This window comes from Mus caroli, unplaced genomic scaffold (assembly GCF_978045245.1).
Source record: "Mus caroli unplaced genomic scaffold, Mus_caroli_1 scaffold_20, whole genome shotgun sequence".
In the NCBI taxonomy this organism is placed as follows: Eukaryota; Metazoa; Chordata; class Mammalia; order Rodentia; family Muridae; genus Mus; species Mus caroli.
This window is the reverse complement of record NW_028227275.1, coordinates 8947501-8972459: the sequence shown is the minus strand read 5'-3', so window position 1 is coordinate 8972459 and position 24959 is coordinate 8947501. Positions and strand designations below refer to the sequence as shown.

The 24959-nt window shown below is 39.2% G+C and overlaps 2 pseudogenes; both read right to left on the bottom strand.

Moving 5' to 3' along the window:
• Positions 1-6640: 6640 nt before the first annotated feature.
• Positions 6641-7063, bottom strand: LOC147000120 (aurora kinase C pseudogene; annotated as a pseudogene).
• Positions 7064-7115: 52 nt separating this feature from the next.
• Positions 7116-7709, bottom strand: LOC147000119 (heterogeneous nuclear ribonucleoprotein K pseudogene; annotated as a pseudogene).
• Positions 7710-24959: the final 17250 nt, after the last annotated feature.

The window sequence follows — 24959 nt, the reverse complement described above, 5'->3', positions numbered from 1 at the left end:
GACCACCCCATATTACTGGCAAGAGAGATAGCATTCCAAATTGAAACAATCCCTGAAGCTTCTGATAGTTGGTAACTGGCTAGCAGCTAGGATAAGATTTACTTGAAAAGACTCTTTTCTTTCTTTGTTCGGCTTCACCAAAACAAGCTAATATTGGTTGAGCATTTTTTTAAAATTTTTTTGAGATTATAATTACATCCTTTTCCTCCCTCAAAACTCTCTCATATACTCCTTTGCACACCTTCCTATATATTCCCTTCAACTTTATGGCTATATTATCAATAATTTATATTCCTAAATGTAGCCTGGTCAGTCTATGTAATGCTATCCATACACAGTTTCAGGGCCGACCAATTAGTAATGGATAACGAATTGTGCTTTTCCCCGGAAAAGACTATTTCTCCCAGTCTCAGTATTCTTTAGTTGTATGCACTTCTTTCTGTAGGGTTGAGACCCCCTGGACATTCTCCTGTCCACATGATTTCAGCTCACACGACGGCAGTCATTTTAGTGCAACTTCATGAAGGTTTCTATCTGCTTTTTAATCTTCTTTGCAACAAACCCACTCTGACACAAGACTTTGCCCTCAGTGTTCTCCTCCTTCCTGAGGCCAGAGAAGAGGATCTCTGTAATCCACCAAGAATGCCTTCCCTGCCAACGTCCATACTCTCCTTTCAGTTGCCAATTAGTCTCCAAGACTTTGCAATAAAAGTAACTGCTTCCTCAAGTCAGGATTTACAAAGCTATATTTTAATCCTGGTATTTTACCACTCTCTTCATCTCAAAATTCAGTAGATCTCTGCTTCTTCTGTATCAGTAACAGCCTCTAGAGTAGTGTCTTCTCTGGCACTGTTAGAGACATGCATGTGCCCCCTCTTCTAATGTCTTTACAATAATCACTGTATCCTCCAGATTTGTTTATGGAACATAAACATCTGTTGAGTGCTCTTGCCTTACAAGTTACATATAATTTAATGTGTCTAATTTTTACCTAGGTCATTTTGTTCCCGTCCCTACTGCCTTCCATGACAACCCTGGAATTTCAGATTCTCTTAATATATCCTGGATCGTTTAATGCTTTTAAGATCTCTACTTAGGGTACTTTTGTGACATCTCCCAAGGAAGGTGCCAAGTTGGTATCTTACATCTTGAGACAAAATACTCAAATCTACAATCTTATCCATGCCTAGTGTTAGATTCATTCTATTATAAACATCTATACTCGCATACACCTCACTTTATAAACTCTAAATCTAAACTTACAGGTTAAAAAGATCATGATATATATTAATTAATTCAACATACAATGGAATTGATCTCAGAAAAATAGATGGATATGGGTGATAATGAATCAGATTTACACTATAGGAATACAGTCAAAAATGTAATGGAAGTTCTCTCCTTGTTACACTTCTCTCTTTGAAACTATTTACAATGCTTATATAATACTCACAAAAGGTCAGATTGTAAGCTTTGGGCTTTTACCTCATGTGATTGACTCTATAGATATAATGTTACATATAATTTAATGTGTCTAATTTTTACCTATGTCATTTTGTTCCCGTCTCTACTGTCTAATGTTAGGGAAACAACCTGCCTCAGATTATCTGAGAGAGCCTTAAACATAATGTGCTCATGTAAGAGGAAGATGGAGAGAACATAGCTGTTTACACAGATGGAAATATAAGGAGATCAGAATGATGTGCCCATAAATCCAGGAATACCAGAAGTCATGAGTGCTGCAGGACATAGGCCACAAATCATCCCAGGACATTGAAACTGTGACAGTTTTCATCTGGTTACACTCTTTTCAGGCGTCTGGCTTCCAGAAGTTCAGGAAAATGAATTATGATTGTGTTAAGCCACTAAATTCCAGGTAATTTGCTACAACAATTACAGTAAACTAACACAGTACTTTAATTCTTTTATCCTTTGCTAATCACTTCTGGAATTAAAACATTTTAAAATGTTTAATAAGCAAGTATTATAGGTGTATATAAAAATACGTTCAGTAGAAAAATAGTATTTCAATTTTCACATCCCAAGCACAGGCAAAATATTATGACAATGTGCTAAACAACATGCTCTGTGTTCTACTCCCCAGGAGTAAGGCATTGTGGGATATAGGTCTTGGATCTGGCAGAGGAGGACTTGGAGTATGCGTGACTGAATTAGCTCTTCAGAGAATATAAAGAAAACAAAATTGTATTTTGTATACTCCAAAGAATAGAGGGGTTAAGGCCTAACTGCTCAGCAATAACAATAGCATCACCTGCAATAAGGCAATAATGGGGACTAAAAGAGTGAAAGCCGTGACATCTATAATCTATGGATGTAGATCTGCATAGCACATGGCTTCACTGTCCTAGACCAAGGACAAGCAAGAAGAAAGTTCTTCCTCCGTGTTTGGTGACTTTCCCATCTGGCTAATATAATCCAGATATTTGCAGGAATTCTTGTTGGTATCCAGATCTAAATTTGGGAAATGAAATGCTATAACCTTGAAGCCCTATTAGCATTCATGAATATGTAGAATATCACTTTATGAATGTGACAGCATCTAAAAGCAAACATAAATAGCTGTGGCACAGCAAGTCACTTGATGCGGAATTCAACCTCAGACCAGCTCTGAACTTAAGGGATCAGAGCAGAGCAGAGAAGAAGCCAACATTCACAAGGACGTATGCAGAGTCAGGACAGGGCTCTGAAAATTCAATTGGGATTTTAAGAAGTGGCCTGTGGGACTTATAATATTGTACATATTATTATTGAGAAGTTGAAATTCAGAAATGTTAAATAATTGGATCAAAGTCATAAAGCCAAGGTAGGCAGAAGTAAATTTTGAAATCTAATCTCTTTGACTCCAAACCCAGGGCACATTGTACCCTATCATAGAACCTTGGGAGATAAATATTCTGGCATTTCTACTGATATTAATTTGTAGCAGATATGTAAAGATTCTTCATTGCCTATTGAACTCTATGTCTGTGACTAAAGAAGTGGCTTAGAACAGGATTTTTGAGGGGTAATCCATAATTATTTGTTTGGACATGACAAGGAATATTTTTTTAAAAGCAAGACACATGTAAAACAAGGTGCACTACTTATAAAAGCATCTCATTGGATATATTCTCTTGGACAGTCTGGTATGGGAGTGGAATGAGATGACATCTTCCACTAACTATGCAAGGTATTATTAATGTTCTCTGATATGTGAATGTGTGGATGGCTGTTGCATAGATTTGTACCTATGATGTCTCTGCATGTTTCAGACAATTATTTAATTACAGAACAAATTGGTCATCTAATTTGACTTAGCCTCAGTATCCTTGGCTATAAAAATAAAGAATATATGTAATTTTCTTGATGTTTAAATAATGAAACAGAATTAATAAAAATACTTTAAAATACCATGAAAAAGTCAGATGTCTATATCTCAAAGAGTGTGTATCTCAGATTTCAGAAAAGGAATGGATACATCTAAATGTAAAAATTTTAACATGATATTAAATATAATTATACCTGCTCACAATAATTTTTCAATTCATAAATTTTAATAAATCTTTAATTTGAAGGTAAGAGAATATTTCCTGGGTTTATCTATATGTATCTGTATTTTTTATTACAATACACAGACACAAATAAGAAACAGTGGAGGCCTTTTTCTGTAAAAAGCAGTTGTCTTTAACATCTACAAGAAAATTAGTTAAAATTTTCCATTATTAAAGGCTAAAAATCCACATTGCAATGCATAGCTCACTTTCCTAGAGATTTACATACAGGTGTCTCACAGGATATTATGGTTTGAGAATACAAACCCAGCCTTGTGTGGATTTATACTGTGATTATCTTGGGTGAGAGGCAGGATCAATTGCAGCTAGCCTTCCCTAGAGTTTCAATAAATGGAGTTTCACACCTATTATACCACAAGGGCATGTATGTTAACTCAGTTCTGAAGAACTAAGAGTCCCAGAGAATGAATACCCAGGCCAGAATCAATGATGCTGATGCCTTAAGAACTTCAGAACATCTAAAAGAATTCAGTGGCTAGAAGAATGGCCTCTGCGGTATGATTAACTGGAACTATGCAGTATCCGGACTTCTGCTATTAGTAGTCATGCAACTGGGGAAGCTGGCCCCACTTATCCCATCTTCAAAATGAAGATTATGGCTGTGTCTCTGTTGTCTGGTTTATGGGATGTTGCAGTAAAGCAGAATCAGGGCTTTGCTCATCATCCAGTATTGCGCGCCGCTTTTGTTCCCCCTGGTAAGAACACACTCAGGGCAACCGGAATCTTCTGCGGCACAAGCTTTATTGCTTACCCCATCAGGAGCCAGTGGAGAAGAGAGCCAGAGAGAGAGAGAGATGGCGGAGCCCCCTCCCTTTTATGGAGGACTGTCCTCCGCCTCGGACGTGTCACTCCCTGATTGGCTGCAGCCCATCAGCCAGAGTTGTCGTCACGGGAAAGGCAGAGCACATGGGGTGGGAAACTACCCCAGCGCATGTGCAGATGGTTTGTTTACTACTTAGAACACAGGTGTCAGTGCCATCTTATAATGGCGAATGTGAGGACGGCTCCTTACATCTCCCCCTTTTCTTTTATTTAAGAGCAATAGGCCACCCATAATAATGAGAGTGGAGATAGAGGTCAAATCCCCAGTGTGTAAAATAGGGGCTTTACACAAAACCTCCTCCCAGGCTCATCACCCGAAGGGGTCTTGGTCTGCTCCCGTGTCGTTTTTCCTGGGGGAAGGACACTTGGACACTCAACCTTCTTGAAAGATGACATGTCTCCCTAGAATAGGCTCATAAATGCCACACAGCCCTTCTACTGCAGTGCTTAGCCGTGCAACTCTCTCAGGCTGCTGAAGCACACTCACTCTATCCCGTGCAATGAGACTAGCCTCGTGGGGTGCAAGAGCTGAGTGGCCAGCGACCTATTGCTTAAGCATAGATAACCATATATCAGGGGAAGCACCATGTTCTAGTGCTGCAAGCGCCTGGGAAATAACCACCATGTCTCTCCTAATTTGGGCCTTAAGCTTACAGACCAATCAGAGAAGCAACACTAATCCACAGCAAAGAACAGCTCCAAATAATTCCACCCCCACCCATTCTTTAAAGAAGGAAAATGTTGAAAAGATAGTCCTTAGGTCAGGGACAGGTCCAAGTGCGTGGGGCAAGTCTCAATTTTCAAAGGGTCTGTTCAAATTTAGCCGTCCAATTCTGTATCTCCCAACGCTGCTCTCCCTTTGTTGTTATCGCACAGGACATCACCAAGACGAGGGACATCAGTATTCCCTTGGTCAGTCTGGATTTTTCGGGTGAGTCTTTCTGGTATCCAAAATGGGTTGTCTTCATTCTGTGGAAAAACACAAACAGCTCCCCTGGATCTTATCAAAATAGGATCCAGGCCTTTCCATTTGTTATTTAAAACATCTTTCCATTTAACCATCTCTTTGGGCCTATCTGGCTCTGAACAATGACGTTCAGCTGCTGTATCTTTGTTAATTGTCCAGTGGCTTCACCTGTTCGGGAGAGCGCCTTCCAGGCCTTAATAGCCGTGGAGGAAATTTAGGCATAAGCTCCCCAGTGATAATTTGTTTGATCAGCGGTATAAGCTCCCTGACCTGTTAACAGGTCAAAGGTCCAATCTCTCTGCTCTGGAGTCAAAGCGGCAGCATTTGCTCGGGCCTGCGTTTGTGCAGCCTCTTGCCATAGAGCTCTCCATTCCATATATTTGCCCGCACTGGGGAGAGCGGCTTTTGCAATCATTTGCCAGATGGCAGGAGTTAATGCCTCACCAGCAAGCCTGCCTAACTGCACCAAGGTGAAATTAGCATTGGCTCCATATTTACAGACCAACTTAGCAAGCTCTTTAACCTGTAAATACTCTACTGGAGCGTGGACATGCCCACCCTCGGCTCCTTCAAAGACTGAAAATGCCTGTTGTATCTTCCTTTGTGCCTCTCTTGAAATGAACGAGTCCGCGCACTGCCTCTCTGCACAGGGCTGACGCACTACGCAGGGAGGGGGCTCGCATAGGGCGGAGGTTTTGTGTAAAGCCCCTATTTTACACACTGGGGATTTGACCTCTATCTCCACTCTCATTATTATGGGTGGCCTATTGCTCTTAAATAAAAGAAAAGGGGGAGATGTAAGGAGCCGTCCTCACATTCGCCATTATAAGATGGCACTGACACCTGTGTTCTAAGTAGTAAACAAACCATCTGCACATGCGCTGGGGTAGTTTCCCACCCCATGTGCTCTGCCTTTCCCGTGACGACAACTCTGGCTGATGGGCTGCAGCCAATCAGGGAGTGACACGTCCGAGGCGGAGGACAGTCCTCCATAAAAGGGAGGGGGCTCCACCATCTCTCTCTCTCTCTGGCTCTCTTCTCCACTGGCTCCTGATGGGGTAAGCAATAAAGCTTGTGCCGCAGAAGATTCCGGTTGCCCTGAGTGTGTTCTTACCAGGGGGAACAAAAGCGGCGCGCAATAAATTTTTTTTTCTGATGCGAAAATAATCAGTTTTAATTAACATCATTTCATAAAAGAGAAAACAAGCAAACCACACACACTAACAAACAGCCTGGAGAGCTTCCTGAAGAAATATATAGGGATAGAGACGGACAGGGCTCAGGAAGACATCTGAACACAGCGAGGCAGCACCCTTCGAGAGTGTTCCCTGACCCAGGGGTGCTTCAGGACCTGGGCCAGGCTCAGCCGCTCTGAAGGATGGTATCTAAGAAGCTTGGAGATCAAGTCCTGGGCTCCTGCAGGCACTGATGAAGGAAACTTAAAATCCACCTTGCAGATGCGTCTAAATGTCTCACTGGAGGTGCTGCTCTCAAAGGGTGGCTTCCCCACCAGCAGCTCATAGCAGAGCACGCCAATGCACCACAGATCAACCATCTCATTGTATGGTTTCTGCTCTATCATTTCCGGGGGCAAGTAGTCCAGAGTCCCACACATTGTCTTTCTCCTGAGGGAGGGGGTATGCACAGACCACCCAAAGTCTGAGATCTTCACCTCACCATTGAGGCCCAGCAGGAGAGACATGGTGGTTATTTCCCAGGCGCTTGCATGTCATGTCTTCAGTTTTTCACTAGTCTTAGAAAAACTTTCCAGAATACTGCTTCACACTGTTCTGCAGCAAATACTGTGCGTTCTGTATCTGGTCCTGTGTTCCTGTAATGGTAATGATCCGATCTTCAGATCCTTCTAAAGGTTCATCAATTTTGATTGATGCTCCAGATTCATGACGAATTTGTTTAATCCGCTGACCACCTTTGCCAATAATAGATCCAGCCAAATCTTTGGGAATAGTTACTTGTGTAGTGATAATAGGTCCACCAAGATCACCATATGAGCCACGACCCCCTGCATAAGAGTAGTCATATCCAGAACCACCCTGTGGTTCATAAGCCATTTGCCATTCTGATGGGCTCCATGTGTCAATTGCAGAGTCCCAAGTTTCATCAGCACTGAACCCAACCATGCCATCATAGCGGTCTCCAGGCCTTCCTCTTCTGTCATAAGCCATTAGATCTCCCCCTCTGGGTGGTGGTGGAGGAGGAAGAGGAAGATTCCGGGCTCTGCTGCCACCCCGGCCACCTCGACCAGGAGGAGGTGGAGGAGGTCCTCGACGAGGGCTCATATCATCATAATCTCTTCTAGAAGGAGGCATGGGAAAGGCAGAGCACATGGGGTGGGAAACTACCCCAGCGCATGTGCAGATGGTTTGTTTACTACTTAGAACACAGGTGTCAGTGCCATCTTATAATGGCGAATGTGAGGACGGCTCCTTACAATCCAGAAACCAAATCTAGCAAGTCTTGTATTCAGTCTTCAGACATAGTTGGGAAACTTGCAAAGTGAGCAATTGTAACTTCTTAGATGGATGCTAAAAGCACAAACAAATCGAAATAATATCTAAAGATATTTGAAGTGAAGGAACAACCATTCACAGGACCTTTGCTGCATCCATTAAAAAAAAAAAAAAAAAAGATTCTACAATGAACTCACATGGCATTTATCTCTTTTTACTATCACTGAGCAGGCAGCTCAATCAAGGCCACTCAGCCCTTTATGACCAAACCAGCTCAGTCAGTCAACAGATTCTCCAGTGCAGGAGCGAGGATTAAAAAGAAAAAAGACAGGTAGACAACATTGTAGCATGACCCCAGCCATTTCTAAGACTGAGGTGGGTTTGTTTTCTCCCAATCTGCTTTTATACCATTTTAATTACATGCAAATATTAAGAGCAGGCAGTACAATGAGGAACAAGCAAGACAATAAACAAAGTCTCATGATCACGCCTATGGTCCTTGTTTCTAAGGGCTTATCAGGATGATCAAGATATCTGAGCCTTTCCTCTGGTAGCCCAAAGTCATATTCATGCCTGAAACCTACTTCTTTGTTCCACCCTAAAATCAGATTCTTGCCTGTATTTACTTCGTTGTCTTGCCCTAATGTCAGATTCCTACCTGAACTTACTTCTTTCTCATGGCCTAATGTCAGATTCCTGCCTGAAGCCCATGTCCTAGTTTTTTGGCCAATGTCAGATTCCTGCCAAGAGGCCCCTCAAAGGCTCTCCACACCTTTATCTATTAGAAACAATGTCACCAATAGCAGGAACCATCCCTCACTTCTTGGAGACAGCACAATTCTTGCACAGGGATAGTGCTCAAATCACTGTGGTAACCCAGCAACCAGTGCCATGTGAGTACAGCTGTGAATGTCTACACTTAGTCCCCTGGGGGGTGGGGCTGATCGTCAAATACAGGACCAGCAGACTGCCAATCTGAATGAAGCAAGAAGAAAATCAGTTCAACATGACTCAGTGTTGCTATACCTCTAAACATAGAATTCTTTTTTTTTTAATTTTGTGGGTTTTTTTAAATTTTGTTTTGTTTTTTATTAGGTATTTATTAAATTTACATTTCCAATGTTATCCCAAAAGTCCCCCACCTGCTCCCCCACCCGCTCCCGCACCCACCCACTCCCACTTCTTGGCCCTGGCATTCCCCTGTACTGAGGCAGATAAAGTTTGCACAACCAATGGGCTTGCCTCGCTTTCCACTGATGGTCAACTAGGCCATCTTCTAATACATATGCAGCTAGAGACACAAGCTCTGGGGGGTACTGGGTAGCTCATATTGTTTTTCCACCTATAGGGTTGCAGATCCCTTTAGCTCCTTGGGTACTTTCTCTAGCTCCTCCATTGGGGGCCCTGTGATCCATCTAATAGCTGACTGTGAGCAATCACTTCTGTGTTTGCTAGGCCCCTGCATAGTCTCACAAAAGACAGCTATATCTGGGTCCTTTCAGCAAAATCTTGCTAGTGTATGCAATGGTGTCAGCGTTTGGAGGCTGATTATGGGATGGATCCCCGGATATGGCAGTCTCTAGATGGTCCATCCTTTCATCTCATCTCAAAACTGTGTCTCTGTAACTCCTTCCATGGGTGTTTTGTTCCCAATTCTACGAAGGGGCAAAGTGTCCACACTTTGGTCTTCGTAAAAGAGGAATCTCTAATGGGTAAAAAACACTTAAAGAAATGTTAAACATCTTTAGCAAACAGGGAAATACAAATCAAAATGACTCTGAGATTCCATCTTATACCTGACAGAATGGCTAAGATCAAAAACACAAATGACTTCTCATGCTGATGAAGATGTAGAGAAATGGGAACAGTCCTCCATTGCTGGTGAGAGTACAAACTTGTACAGCCATGTTGGAAATCAATATGGTGGTTTCTCAAAAAGTTTGGGAATAGATCTACCTCAAAACCCATCTATACCATGCTTGAGCTTTTATCCATAACATACTCTATCACACCACAAGGACACTTGTTCAATTATGTTCATAGCATCCGGGAATCAGAGTCTAGAATTTCCAGAGATCTATGATAAAAATAAACGTGACTGGAAAAAAAATGAATGATTAAATAAATAAATAAAAGTTAATGAAATGATCCTACCAATACTCTGTTATACTTATAGTCCAGAGCCTAGAATAATTGTTATCATAGAGCCTTTATCCAGCAACTACTGGATGCAGAAACCCAGAGTGAAATATTAGGCAGAGCTTGGGGAATCCTGTGGAAGCAGGGAGAAAAAACTGTAGGCACCAGAGGGGTCAAGGACACCACAAAATGTGACCCACAAAGTCAACTAATCAGGTCTCATAGGGGCTCACAGAGACTGAACTGACAATCAGAGAGCCCATGCAGGTCTAATCTAGGACCTCTGTATGTTATGGTTGTCTACCTTGGTATTCTTCTAGGAAAACTAACAGTAGGAGCAGAGCTTTCTCTGACCCCTTTGTCTGCTTTTAGGACTCTTTTCCTCCTCCTGGGTTGCCTCATCCATCATTAAGATGAAGGAAGGTGCCTAGTCTTTTTGTAGCTTGACGACATGTCTGGTTGGTATTTCCTGAGAATCTTGCATTTTTCTGAATTAAAAGGGAGGGGGAGTGGATCTGTGGAAGAGAAAAGGTGAGGGGAGAGGGACTGGGAGAGAGGAGAGACTGTGGTTGGGATGTAATACTATGAGAGAAGAATAAAACAAAAAATTCAGTTAAGAATAAACCTAACTCTGCGTCAGGGTCACATTAGATGATGTGAACGAGCTCATACACAGGCACTATGAACTCAAAATCCCCCCCCTTTACTTACACCTGTTTGCTCTTTTATTCATAATTACAAGACATACTTTTATTTATGTGTCAGCCTTTCAGTCCATATAAACAGGTATATAGTTTAATAGATCCCTTTAATAAAGGACCACTAACCTGGTACTGTATCTATTATATGATACCAACTAGTCAGCCATAAAATAACACCAAATGTATCTAACAGGTTGTATTTATATATTATTAATTTATTCACATATATTTGTGCAACAATAGTAACTAAAGCAAAGGAAGAGTACAACTTTCGATGTTTAATTTTAAAGTTAATAAGACAATTTATCCCCATATTTTGAATGTACCAGGTATAATACATTCTCTAACCAACAAATTAATACTATCTATTGCATACTTTTAAAGCTAGAAGTATGGGTACAGTGATATAAAACTATTCACATTGCAAAAGGATTGTCCTGTCTTGTAAATCTCTTCTTCCTATATTGATTAATTTGGCTGGGCTTGCTTTCTTGAAAAATTTCCCAGCCCTCAACCATATATTATTTTCGCCATGCTAAAGTGACTTCTCTGATGTATGATACCTGGACAGGAGTGGAAACCAGTCATTCCTCAGTCCATATACTTTATACCACAGGTACTGCAGCTTTCACCAGCTTGTACACGGGTTCAACTACATTAATAAAATAATGATCAAATAAAAAAGCCTCGGGCATAAACACAAGAGCAAAGATCTAGAGATGGTCTGCACTCATTTGTAACGTGTTTTCCAGCATGCTGTAAGATTTTTACCGTAAGCAAAAAGTTGACAATTTTGTAATAGAGTTTTCTTTCTAAATCTTTTTCCATTTCATTTAAAAAACTGCTGACTTTTTCCCACAGGCTTCATACAATTGGTTGTCAATAAACATCTCTAAATTGCAAGGCTCACTTCTTTAGTGCTTGGTTAGGCATATGGGCACTTGGCAAAGAGAGGGCACAGATTAATTGTAGAATATGGAACATTTTACTTTCTACTCTTCTTTAAAAATTCATCTAACATTTGAACTCTACTTATTCCAACTTTTTAAAAAATATATTTTTTTAGAAAATAATGAAATATTTCATATAAAATAAATATGAAAATTAATATTCTCAGATAGTCTAAACACTAATTGGTAGCATTATAGTATAGGGGAAATAGATTTCAACCCAGACGATACCTCTGTCACTGTGGGGCTTTGTATAAGTTACCAACATTGAGTATAAGTTACCAACACTGTGTCCTCATCATTATCACAGAATGATGAAAGACCCTGCTTGAAACAATTGTGGTGAAGTTCTCCGAGATGCATCTTGACTTGCTATAAGAGGTGGATCTCCTGGAGATTCCACAGCAGCTCAGCTCACACACATAACTGAACTCGCATATGTGGCATTCTTATCAAGTATGCCATACACCTCTGAGTTAGTTCACTCCCCTGTTGTGCCTAACAAGGTGTCTTTGCTTCTAGAAGTGACCTCTTATCACAGGCAGACAGCATCATTTCAGAGATTCTACATCATCAGATACCAGCCTGGCTCCCTCCTCCCCACATTTGGTTCATGCATAAGCAGCCTCCTTGTTTTCCAGATCTCTCCTCACATCTTTAGCTGACAAGGCACAGCGCTGCTTTATAACCCAATGTGCCCAGTAGGATAATACATCTTCTGATCCTTGCTTTCCTTTCCTTTTGCTCATGTTCTAATAAAAAGTAAAAATGCATGCCCTGTCTGTGATACACATTAGATATTTTCTTGAATCATAGGTTGCATGTTTATTTTTTTAATCTCATATCTCACAGAAGCTATAAATGTTGGACTGAAAGATGAAGCATAGAAATCCCTGCATTATAAATGCTTGCATGCTCTTCAGCAGAAGTTAGAAACCCAGAACCTGCTTCTGAAACAGTGTCTGCATCATTTTCAGAATCAAAGCACAGAACATACTCTAATGGGCGAAAGAGAGCATAGTTTTTATACATAGCAAGTGGTTCTCCTTCGAAATAAAATAACAGGAAGCAGAGGTGAACAGAAAATTTTCAATAAAAGCTACTCACCAGTCAAATCAGTTAAAATGCATACTATTTACATGGGGATGTAAGGCTTTTTACTTTGTGGTAGAAAAAGGAAAAAAATGATTAGAAAAGAGAGAATAACCATTATCATTATATGCTATCCATGCCCAGAATTCACTCATTTTCTGAATTTCAAAGTAGAATGGAGCCATCATTTAGTTCTAAGCTATTCTGGTCTTCTCATAACCATCTTGAGCAAATACAGATTTTCTTGGATCACACATTAAATAATCACTGACAAAAGTTGAGCTCCCTAAAAGGATCTGAATTGTATTTACAGTGTCTTCTGGGAGTGACAGTACTTACCCATTATGTGTAATTCTATTTGAACAATTTTATTTGTTTTATTTTATTTTATTATTTTAGAATTTCATACAGGATCAAGGTATTTGCACTAGTTGGCCTCACCTTTTTCCCTCCACAACTCCTTCCATGTGCTCCCACTCTTACTCAAACTCATATATTTCTCTTTAATTTTAACTGTTAAGTGTGTGTGTGTGTGTGTGTGTGTGTGTGTGTGTGTGCGCGCGCGCGCGCGCGCGCGCGTACATATAACCTACTGAACCCATTTAGCATTGCTCACATGTGTAAGTGTTTAGGACCTGACCACTTAGAATTGGACAGTCTAGTAAGGTTTTCATTCCCTGAAGAAGATAGATTCATTCTCTCTCAACAGCCATGAATTGTCTCGAAGGTGAGACCCTATGAGATTACCCTTGTCTACATTGGAATATCAACTGATATCATTATTGTGTACATAGCTTAGGTGAGCAGGTTGTTAAGATTTCATGAGAGAAATGGTAAAGAAAGGAACAAGTATGGGCATCAGGTATGGGGATTGGATGGGAGTGAGAATAGAAATGAGTGGCAGATATTTCTGGAGGCCTGGGATGTGGGAGCATACCAGAAATCTATAGGAGTGAGCCTAGCTGAGAGTCCTACCAGGGGGGATATAGAGACTGAACACCTCCCTCCTCTAGAAGTCCTGCCTGGCAACAGGAACACTACACATCAGTTTGTCCACAAAACCTTCAACCCAAAATGTTTCTTGCCTACAAGATGAGTAGGGGTAAAGATGAAACAGAGACTGAGGGAACAGCCAACCAATGAGACCCATCCCATGGGAAAGAGTCAACCCCTGACACTACTCATGATACTCAGCTATGCTTGCAGACAGGAACCTAGCATAACAGTTTCCTGAGAGGCATCATCCAGCTGAGGATGGAGGCAAATGTGGAAAATCACAGTCAAATGTCAGACCAAGCTAGAGGAGTCTTGTGGAATAGTGGGGATAGATGTGAGCAAGCCAAAGAGGTCAGGAAATACACAAAGAAGACCTACAGAGCCAACTAACCTGGGCCCCTGGGAACTTACAGAGACTAAGCCACCAACCAGAGCATACGGGGGCTAGACCTATGCAGCTTGGTCTTCATGTGGGACCCCTAACAAGCAGAGCTGGGATTATCTCCATCTCTGTTCCCTGTCATTAGATTTCCTTCCCCCCTACCTAGACTGCACAGTTGTACCTCAGAGGAAGAGGGTGTGCCTAGTCCTACTGGGACTAGATGTCCCAGGGTGAGGTACTCCCCATTCTTTGAGGAGAAAAGAAGGCAAGGGGGAAAGGGATTTTTAATGATGGGGCTGGGAAGAGCGGAAGGAGAGAACCATGATCAGGAAAGAAGTGAATAAAAATATTTTATGAATTAAAAATAAATAATTGGAGAAATATTATTGGAGGAAAAAAACATGAGTACAAGTTTCCTGTTGTGCAGAATATCTTATAGCAGGTTTTCTGATCTTCTTACTTTTAAGATCATTCTATCCTCTCTTCTAAGATGCTCCCTAAGCCCTAATGCAGGGGTTGTGTTGTAGATGTATCAACTTTGGGATGGACATCTCATAGTCAGCTATTCTCTGAATTTTAAACAGCTGTTGATTTCTGTGATGGTCTCCATTTGCTTCAGAAAGAAGACTTTTGATGAGGGTAGAGGCTACAACCATCTATGTGTATACAAATTGGCATTTATAATGCAATTGAGAATTACGTTGGTTTAGAAATGTGGAACAAATAACTTCTCTTCTGGGATCCATGACCACACCAGTCAAGGTAAGTGATCAGGATAATTACAGTACCAAACATAGATTCCCTCTTTCTGGACAAGCCTTAAGTCCAATTAGATGGATACTGGTAATCCCCAAGAGTGATAAATGACACTATTGAACCCTTGGGTACATCTTCCTGTGCTAGTTTTTGTTGCAGTTTGTAGGTGTCACAGCTGGTTAGACCAACTGGATTCTTTTCTCTCCTAGCAGCTTAGGTAGCTCCTTCCAGCTTGTTAAAGCCAGTCCTCAGGAGGCTGCCAGGTTAGTTCCAGCCCAATTCCTCCACATACTGTATTCAAAGTATGTATCTTCAGCAATGAGGTCTTACATTTAAGTTACATTTTGAAATGATTTTACTAACCACTGCTTTGAACAAGGCTTTTTCATCCTTAATTGGTTTAATTCACTCACAGTCCTATCCTCTGCCTTATCCCCTGACCCTCTTGAATCCTTTAATCTCCAGATTTCCCCTACCCTCTTTCCCTTCATGTGTGCTCTATGATCTCACTAGTATTTGCTTTAAGTTGGGTTGTGAGATTGTAGGCTTCCACACCTGTTTTCATACCCCTCAGTCCTTGATTTCCCCCACATCCCCATGTTTCTCCCTGCATAAGCCTATCAGATGCCCACTAGCAGGTTTCCTGTGTTATTGTGGTTGTCCCCAGAGCGCATATTGGCTGAACTGATTGGGTTAATTGGTTATTTTTTAAAAGCCACAACTTTGTGAAGGGAGCATGTTGGGAGGGGTATGGAATGAGTTAGAGGGGAAAATTGATGATAGATATGATCATAATTTGTGCAAATCCTCAAAATAAGGAATATTTTAAGTACATGCCTATTTTTATGATATTTACTGTCATAGGTAAGCAACATTTCCTCACATAATAATCTTGAGAAAAAAATATCACATAGATACAGAGAAAATGTCTTAAAATGTATTGAACAAGGACCAAGTTTGAAATTACTAATAAATAAAATATGTGTATCTGATAATAAAACATCATTGGATTTTTGATTTTCTTTTATTACAGAAGTAAAAGGGAAGGAGACATGAAACATTGTATTTGAGAAGCTAAAGCATCAATAGCTGGTTTGCTGGAGCCAGTGTGATTGTCAGTGAATTCTCAGGATGCTCATCAGGTTCTGCTCTTACTTTTAGTATGCCTCATTCTTTAAAAACAGTTGCTCACAAATGTGAGTGCTGCCTAAAAGCAATGGCATGAATAAGGAGTGAAGATTTTTAAAGGAGCGGAGAAGCTCTGAAAGCCTAGTTAAGAGGTCTAATCAAGTTTCCCTTGAAGTTGCACACCGGCTTCCACCTCAATGCATTCCATTTGACTGAATGGATTTACAAATAAACCAAAATGTTGATTATTTTACTTGGAATGATATTTTTCTCAAATTCTTGAGTCAAATAAGAAACTAATGCTACATATTTTCACTGTGCATAGAGCTGTCTTTAACTAATGTGACAAAAATCCATAAAATCATTTGTCCTAATCTGAGCTCCTCATAATTGCTGCTTCATTTGGAAGGTTGTCACTATTTAAGCATTGAAGATAAGATGATCTTCCTCTTGAAGCTACCTCAATAACTCATGTAAATAACTGGTTAAACCTATTAAAATGTAAGGCAGATTTCATGCTCAAATTCCAGATTCAATTTAAGTTTTGATACCATAAACCATCATGACATGAGGTTGCAAACCTTGAAGTCTTCCTGTGCTTGCCCTTGACTTAGCTACCTTATTCCTGAAAAGTAAGTGATATGGCCATTGTCCGCATGGACACTTTTGATGAATTTATAACTGGCTTTTATGAAACTCACAGGCCCAATGAGACTCTGTGAGAGGTTTTCCATTTTTAATAATTTCTCAATCAAATCTGTGTGATGTCCTCTGCAATGATAACTGATGAAATGTGAGTTGGAGTGGCATTTTTATTGCCATCTATTAATACTACCAGTCCCACTCATTTACCATACACTACCAAGATACTATTAGTCATTACACTGGATATGTTAACAATGGATAAAGACATAACTTTAGCATTTTTTTCCTATTTCTTGTGAATCATTATAAAGATTTATTTTATATATGTGAGCACACTGTACATGTCTTCACACACACACCAGAAGAGGGCATCAGATCCCGGTACAGAAAGTTGTCAGATACCATGTGGTTGCTGGGGATTGAATTCAGTACCTCTGGAAGAAAAGCCTCTTAACCACTGAGCCATCTCTCCAGCCCCGAGTCATGTCTTTTAATGACACTGAATAATCCACTCCCCACTGACATCATAACCATCAACAGCCCCTCTAACGAAAACGGCACATTGAGCATTATTTGCAATGTCAATATTGTTGTCTATGTCCAAAGCGTGAAATTCAAAATCAGAGCATCTACTCTCCAAGTCTTTCAATAGATTTTTCCAATGCCTTCAATCCATCTGACTATCGATTGCTGAGACAAACTGATTTTCTTAAATATTCTATTTTCCCTTCTGGGCCTATTATATCTGCCAGACTCTCAATGTATTTCTTACAAATTCACCATCACTAACTGGCTTTGATTTTTTTGCTATTAAATATGCTACCATGTAACTAGCTTCTACAGGATAATCTATCTGTGTTATAACTTTTTAAAAGAAATTTGTCAAGATGACAGACACTTCTCTGTTCCAATATTTTGTTCTTATAAATCAATCTTTGACTTGTGTCAAATTCAGTGGCATGCTACACAGTATGCTGCCTTGGATTTTAGTCTGAATACATGTGCAAAGTCTGTGCTACTTACATAGTGGCTTTCCATTGGAAAAAGAAGTAGCCATCTGTCTACTTTTTTGTTAAAAAGTTTTTCTTTATCGATATTTTTAAGTTCTTTTTTTTTGATATTGTGGAAGCCATGCTTGAATTAAAAATAATAATTATGATAATAGAGGTTAGATAGATGATCAATGATCAAGATACTTGATATTCTTAAAGAGGACCCAAGTTTAGTTTCTAGCACTTAGGAGAACAGTAATTCATGGGTTGTCTGTAATTTTAATTTCATAGGATCTGACACCATCTTTAGCTCACTTGCACTCATATGTCCACATGCCACATGCACACACATACACACACACACACACACACACACACACACACACACACACACTCACACTCACACACACACCTGCACACACGGAATTAAAACTTAAATATTTAAATCTTTTTTAAAAAATAACTTACATTTCTCTTGCCACTGTAAAAGCATGTCATGTATGATAGTGCCAATCTGAATGTCTGTCCCCAAGGGATAATAATACCAAGTACTATAAAACTAAATCCATACACATGTATAAATAAGAGCATACGTATGTTTATTTTATAGGTGACATTTTGACAATTCACTATCATCTATGAGGTTACAGTCAAAAATCCATGTATCAAATTACAAAATAAAACCTTACACACAAAAATTGCATATTTTTAAGTACATTTACAGTTTGTGTTTGTCCAAATGTATTGCCATCCATGGACACATATTGGAGATCCCATTTTTGATCATCATATTATAATGATGACATAGCTTTATGTTTCGATTTGAAGAATGATGGAATTTTCCTCTTAAATACACTATAAATCACAATTAATAAATGTACTATATAACAATTTGAATAATTTCAAAATCATATGGAAAAACACAAGACAGGTTCATTAATCCAATTTCCTAAGTCTGCATTCGGCAGCTTCAAAGTGACTCCAAAACCATCCTCCTGTTTTGAATATGGGTAATGTGCTGAGAAGTGTATTCAGGATCCTCACAAGGCTCTGTCTATCCTGAGCTTCAATCCTCGGCTTTGAGAGGTTCAGTAACGCCCATTCTGTGAGTGGATATTGAACTAAACCTTTCTTCTCTGCCCATAAAACACATTCATTACAGAAGGGCAACCTCTTTTGCAGGTGTATCCAGCTCCTCACGTCTAGTGCCTTTGTCTATGCAGACTTCTCACCCAAGCAATTTGTCATTTCTAACAAATCGCCCTCAGCAAGCACACAGAGAGAAATGGGCTAGAACAGACAGCATACCCAAACTTTTCTGGATATCTGATGTCCTAATTTTTTTTCCCAGAATCTCTAACCCTAAGAAGATTCAAACTCAAATTAGTTACAAATTGACTTCTTTGTCAGATATGCTTGTTTGGGTAGATACAGCTGATAGCCTTTGGTTTGATTTGTATGACGGATTTATGCACTCTTTCACATTGCTCCATCACTAGGTGATAGTGGAAACCCCAGTTACATTACTGCATAGGAAACACTAATGCCATGTGTTACTAAGGGGATTTATTAAATATATTACCCCTATTTTCCCATCAAAGCTACTCAGTGAAATAATGTAAAAGCAAATAAATAGAGATGCCTAGGTCCTATATTAAAATGTCAACTCTGACCTTTGTAGAACCATATGGTCAGTGGCATCCATGATGAATGACATTCTCAGCCATTGTGGGTAAGGAAACACATTTACAAATTACAACCTGTAGGGTGACGAGAAGAAGGTATGAGTTTACCAGACAGAAAATATAAGGTATTCAAACTCAATATTCCATCTTCCTGTCCATTCATTTTTCAAGCCGAAAAGCAGATTAAAATATAGTTTGGTCATTTAGTTATAACGCTTTGCCACGTTAATGTTTTATTTATTTAGTTTACTAATTTAACATATATGTTAAGTGAATTCATGCTCATAAATCATGTGAGTTCCCGAAACAGAATATTTAAGCAAGAAGCCAGATAACTTAGCAAGCATTTCCTATCTCCATTTGAAAAGCTATCAGCGTAGCTTCCCATCCATGCCCAGACAAGTTCAAAACACAAGGTACAAGGTATATTGTTGTGAACATGTCAAGTACATCTCAATGAAAACAGGGATGACAGAGAACGTTATCATGGTCTTCAAAGAAATTATTTTAGATGAAAAAATGAGGCTGATTCCAAGTCAGTCTAACTCTAGAGACTGCACCATTAGACTCTATCCCATCTCCTATTTTTTGACCCCTTGAGCAAACACCAAACTGCTAGCCCCCATGACCACACCATGGTACTTACTTAATCAGAAATCGCCATTGCCTCCTGGGTTTTATGATAGCAGCTACATCATTTTCCATTTAGTAAGAAAGAATGCAGAAAGATCCAACCATGTGGAGATGCTGTGGATAATGGTACATTATCATTAGGGGGACAGAAAAATAATAACATTCAGTCTTGTTCTCTGGAAAATAAAGAGATATGCCAAATTAATATATCTATTATTATAATCATATGAGGGATGTATGTGTGATATAATGAGGAATATCAAACATGTGTGTAAAACATTTCCTCTGCTGAATTAGTGAACTCACAAACAACTGAAATTAAGAATGCCTTTACCAAATTCCTTCAGTGGCTCGTTTATTCTTAAACTTTTTAATCTGTAAACTAAAATGCCATTAAATAGTACATTCTGTGGCCATTTTAATAAATCCATTACACCACTTAAATGCTCAACTGGATATGATGATGGGCCATTGAAATATATTAATGGCTTTGATGTATGAATGAGGTGTTAGTGCTTTTCCACAATGCATCAATCTGTAAGCTATGGACACTTTTATTTAACATTGATATGGGTTGCTTTCTTATATATATAAACAAATGTGCGTGTGACAAATTATTTAGCAATAGCTAGCTAATAAATCCAGCATTCTTTTCACGGAAAACTAATTTATTCAAGTGTATTTGTATTCCATAAAAAATTTTTGCTTGGGTTATTTATTAATTTCCTAGGAGATGGATTTGCAACAGCCAATGACTATTTCTATTAGGCATTTCAAATTTTCACACATGGCTGAAAGCATGGCAGAAATTATAGTTTTTTTTTTTCAAAGAGAAAATGTTTCAAAAGAACAGAAACAACAAATAGTTCTTGATACATGTTAAGTGTCTGAAAAAGACACATTCAAAGAGAGTAGCTTGGTCAATGGTACACATTAATTGTTAAAAAGCAAGACACACAAACTATATAAATTAGAAGTCATACAAATTATACATGATTGCTGAAGAAAGAGAAATATGATTACAATTATATAAGCTTCTAAACTATACAATTTTAATCATTTCATAAATTAATTATTAATTACAGAATTGGTGTATAAAAATGGCAATTTCCTTTGACCATGCACAAGCCAATTAGTTATAATGTATAGGCCTGGGTTCTAGATAGTGATTTTAATATTTTACTTAAGCATGGGTGATTTTTATTGTGTAGACAAGTTTGAGAAAAACTTGTTGTTCATGGCACTCCTTGCTTGACATTTTGAATTTATTGGCTCATTCTGGAGCATTATAAGAATGTATATCAATTTACTACAATTGATTGACAGATATACATACATGCTGCCACCACATCATACTTTATTCTCCCAGACCTCTACTTACACTTTTAAGTTTCTGTTTGTAAAATGAAAGTGAATCAAAATGGTTTCTAAAAGCCTTTTAGTTCTAAAGCTCTAAGATTAGTGGTTATAACTGTGAATCTTTATTGGCAGCTTGGTTGGCTAGAGAAACCCCTAAGATTGTAAAACACATTTCCCGGTGTGTGGGCAATGTTATCTCAAGAGATAATTGGAAGTTGTTACTAAGGGGAGAAGATAAAGCCTAAATGAAACAAAACAGAAAAGGAAATCTGCCTAGCAGGCATGCGCGTTCTCTCTCCTTCTCCCTCACTCTCTCTTCCCTTTCTTTCTCCATCTTTCCATCTGGCACTTTGAAGAGAGCAAGCAGCTTTGCTCATGCTCCTTGTAACACGATGAGACACAAAAGTCCTACCTGCAGCCATCTTGAGTTAGTATCAGAGCCTATCAATATAACCTTTGAACACAAGCAGGTGCTAAACTGCATTACCTTTGCAGGCAGGCAGAGTTCCATCCATCCCCTGATCTGTAACTAACAGAGCTACTTTTCTAAGAAAGAGTCCGTAAAGACTCTTGCCTATAGAGCCAGAAGAACATTTAGCAACATCTGGGCACATGAGCAGGACCAAATAATATAAGATGACCCACGAATTGTTTCATCATCTACTTTTTATATATACAAGACCCTGGAAAGAGTATATTAGTAAAATGTTTGCCTCAGAACTACATTTTCAGTTATGTGTGTGGATGATATTGCAATGTGCTTCTGGCATCTTTGACCAAATCAAAAGGTCTGAGAAGTTCAACTTCTTCTATTACCTTTTGCCTCTTCACACAGCTACCTTCCCGTGTTTTGAGAGTACATTCTCAGCCAATCTACATTATTATTCAGTGCTTTAGAACTGTCCGAATTTCTAATCCTCCTGCCTCTGCCTCCTAAATCCTGGAATTACAGACATATGGTGCCACATCTGGTTTAAAATGAGAATTGCCTCTCGGTGGAATTTCTTTCTTAGGATGGATATCTTTAGTTTTCAAATTGGTTGAATTGAGAATCATCGAGGGCATCGATCGCTAAAGCCCAGAGATCATGTTTCCAAATGTGTTATATTGTGAAAGGTTTAACCACCCAGTGGATTAGTTTTTAGATATAGTAATAATATAGTGGAATTATTAGGAGGTGGTGAAAATCAAATGGCGGGGCCCAGCTGGAGGAAACAGGTCACTGGGAGCAAGGCTTTGGGACACATGCCACCTTAGTTCTTCTGTCTCCCTCTTCCTTTGCTTTCTGAGCACATTTATATGATTTGTTCTACTCAGTGCACTTCCTCAGCCACGATGAACCAGAGCCATTGAGATCATGAACTCAAATAAATATTTCTCCCATTAGGTTGTTTCACTCTGACATTTTTTTCCCACAGAAACTAGAATAGTGACCAATACCTCACTTTGAAAAAATACTTCTCAAATATCATATCCAAAATTTTATGTTTTCCCTGATTCCACCAGGCAGACTTTCTTTATTGCTTTCTCTATTGCCCTGAGCACATTTATGGGTTCTGATGATCACGCACCGTGATTACTCTTTGGTTAGGTGTTTGTGCTCCTCCCTAGCCCTCTGCTTCTCCTCTGTCTATCTACTCTATCCCCTTCCATTCTATTCCATGAGTGCCCAAAGCTTATGACTCTATATAATGAGTCTTTATGAGGCAACAAGCACACGTGTTTTGCTTGGAAATAATAATATATCAAATAGAGTCATAGATTTTTAACATATTTTCTCTTTGCCACTCAGGTATTGCTCTTGGAAGAGAAGCCTAGACCTGAATCATCCAGGAGTGTGTTTGAAATGAAGAATTTTAAAGCCCATTCAAGACCTGCAACATCAAAATCTATATAAGGCCAGGAAGCAAGAGTGGGTGGGTTGGTGAGCAGGGGGAGAAGGAAGAAGGGAATAGAGGGGTCTTCAGAGGGGAAACCAGCAAAGGGGATAACATAGGGTTATAGGGTTATAGGGTTTTTGAATCTTACAGATTTTCTCTTTAGCCTTAAAAGTTTTTTTATTTTAAATGAAACAAGAACCTTTATTTTGATACTAGCACAAAGTTTATTCTGTATTATTTTTACCCTTTATTTATAGAATGATAAAGAATGAATAATTATTATTTAATAAATTAATTTTATTTCATTTATTTCATTTACTTCAAGGATTTAGACAACCACTACGGTGTGCTACAGTGTGGAATACTCTGACAGTGAAGAATAGATCTTTGGAGAGAAAATGTTATGAATCTTTAAACATGAAAAGCAAAAGTCATAATATAGTCTTGAATCAGACTCTAATCCATAGGAAAACACATGACAAGGACAATAAATGAGAAACAGTGGGAACCATTCTGAGGGAACCAAATGATGTTGCCTGAGGTGATGCCATTGGCTTATTTGGTGGTAGAATTTGTATTTCACCAAAAGAAGGTCCTTTCTCCCATCAGTATGTCCTTAAGATGGTTCCCTGTAACCTGAAACCCTAGAATGAACCATACTGAAGCCATTTACTTAGAAAATAACTGTGTAGCGCACATTGTTCAAAATAATACCTATGATCTATAAACTTGGCAGATTCTAGAATTGCCTGAGAGACATTTTTATCTGTATGTAAGGCATTGTCTTGATCGAATTTATTGATATTAAAAGACCCATATTAATCATGGATGGACCATTCCGGAGTAGATGATCCTAGACCAGGCTGTATGGTATACAGAAAGGAAAATGAACAGCAAATTGTTTGCATCCATTCCTCTGTCCCAAATTATGGCTGTAATGTGACTAGTTGTTCCACCCTCCTGCTGCCTTTACTATTTCACCACAATGACTTGTACTGTAAAATATAAGAATAAACCTTTTTTACCTTAAAATTGCCCTGTCAGAGTATTTTAATCATTGAAACAGGAAAATGCTTTAATATGCTATCTACATTGCTATATATCATCTTCAAATTTTTGAAAGACAAGCGTTATTAATCTACTTCATTAGAGGAAGAGATTCAGATCTTTTAAAAAGCTGAAGTACTTTTGGTTGTGGGCCTACCCTATAACAGCTGTGCTGTCTCTCCAGCCAAGAGATGAATGAGCCCTGACTGGAATTGGAGAGCATTTGGGGCATGCATGGAGGGGTGATATGGAAATCAACTGCAGTAGAAACTCCTACAAGAGTTAGCCTAGCAAGAACTTCTAGTAAGAGAGGGTAAGAAACTTAAACTTTTATAACCAGGCTACTTCCAGTGGTAAGACTAGAAGACCAACTCAGCCATACAAGCTCCAGCCTGCACTCTATTCTGCCTGCAGGATGGGCTGGGGCAATGCAGGCACAGAATTATAGGGAGTGGCCAACCAATGATTGATCTAATTTGAGGCCCAAACAATGAGAGGGAGCCCATGCTCAACACTGCCTGGATGATCAGAAACCAGAGGTAGGATAGAAAAAATTAATAAAATGATTCCTAATGATAGTCTAATATACTGATAGATTGGTGCCCAGTCTAAATGTCATCAGTGAGGCTTCCTCCAGCAGCTGATAAAGGACACAGCCAAACACTGGCGGGAGGGGGAGAGAGAGAGAGAGAGAGAGAGAGAGAGAGAGAGAGAGAGAGAGAGAGAGAGAGAGCCCAAATTG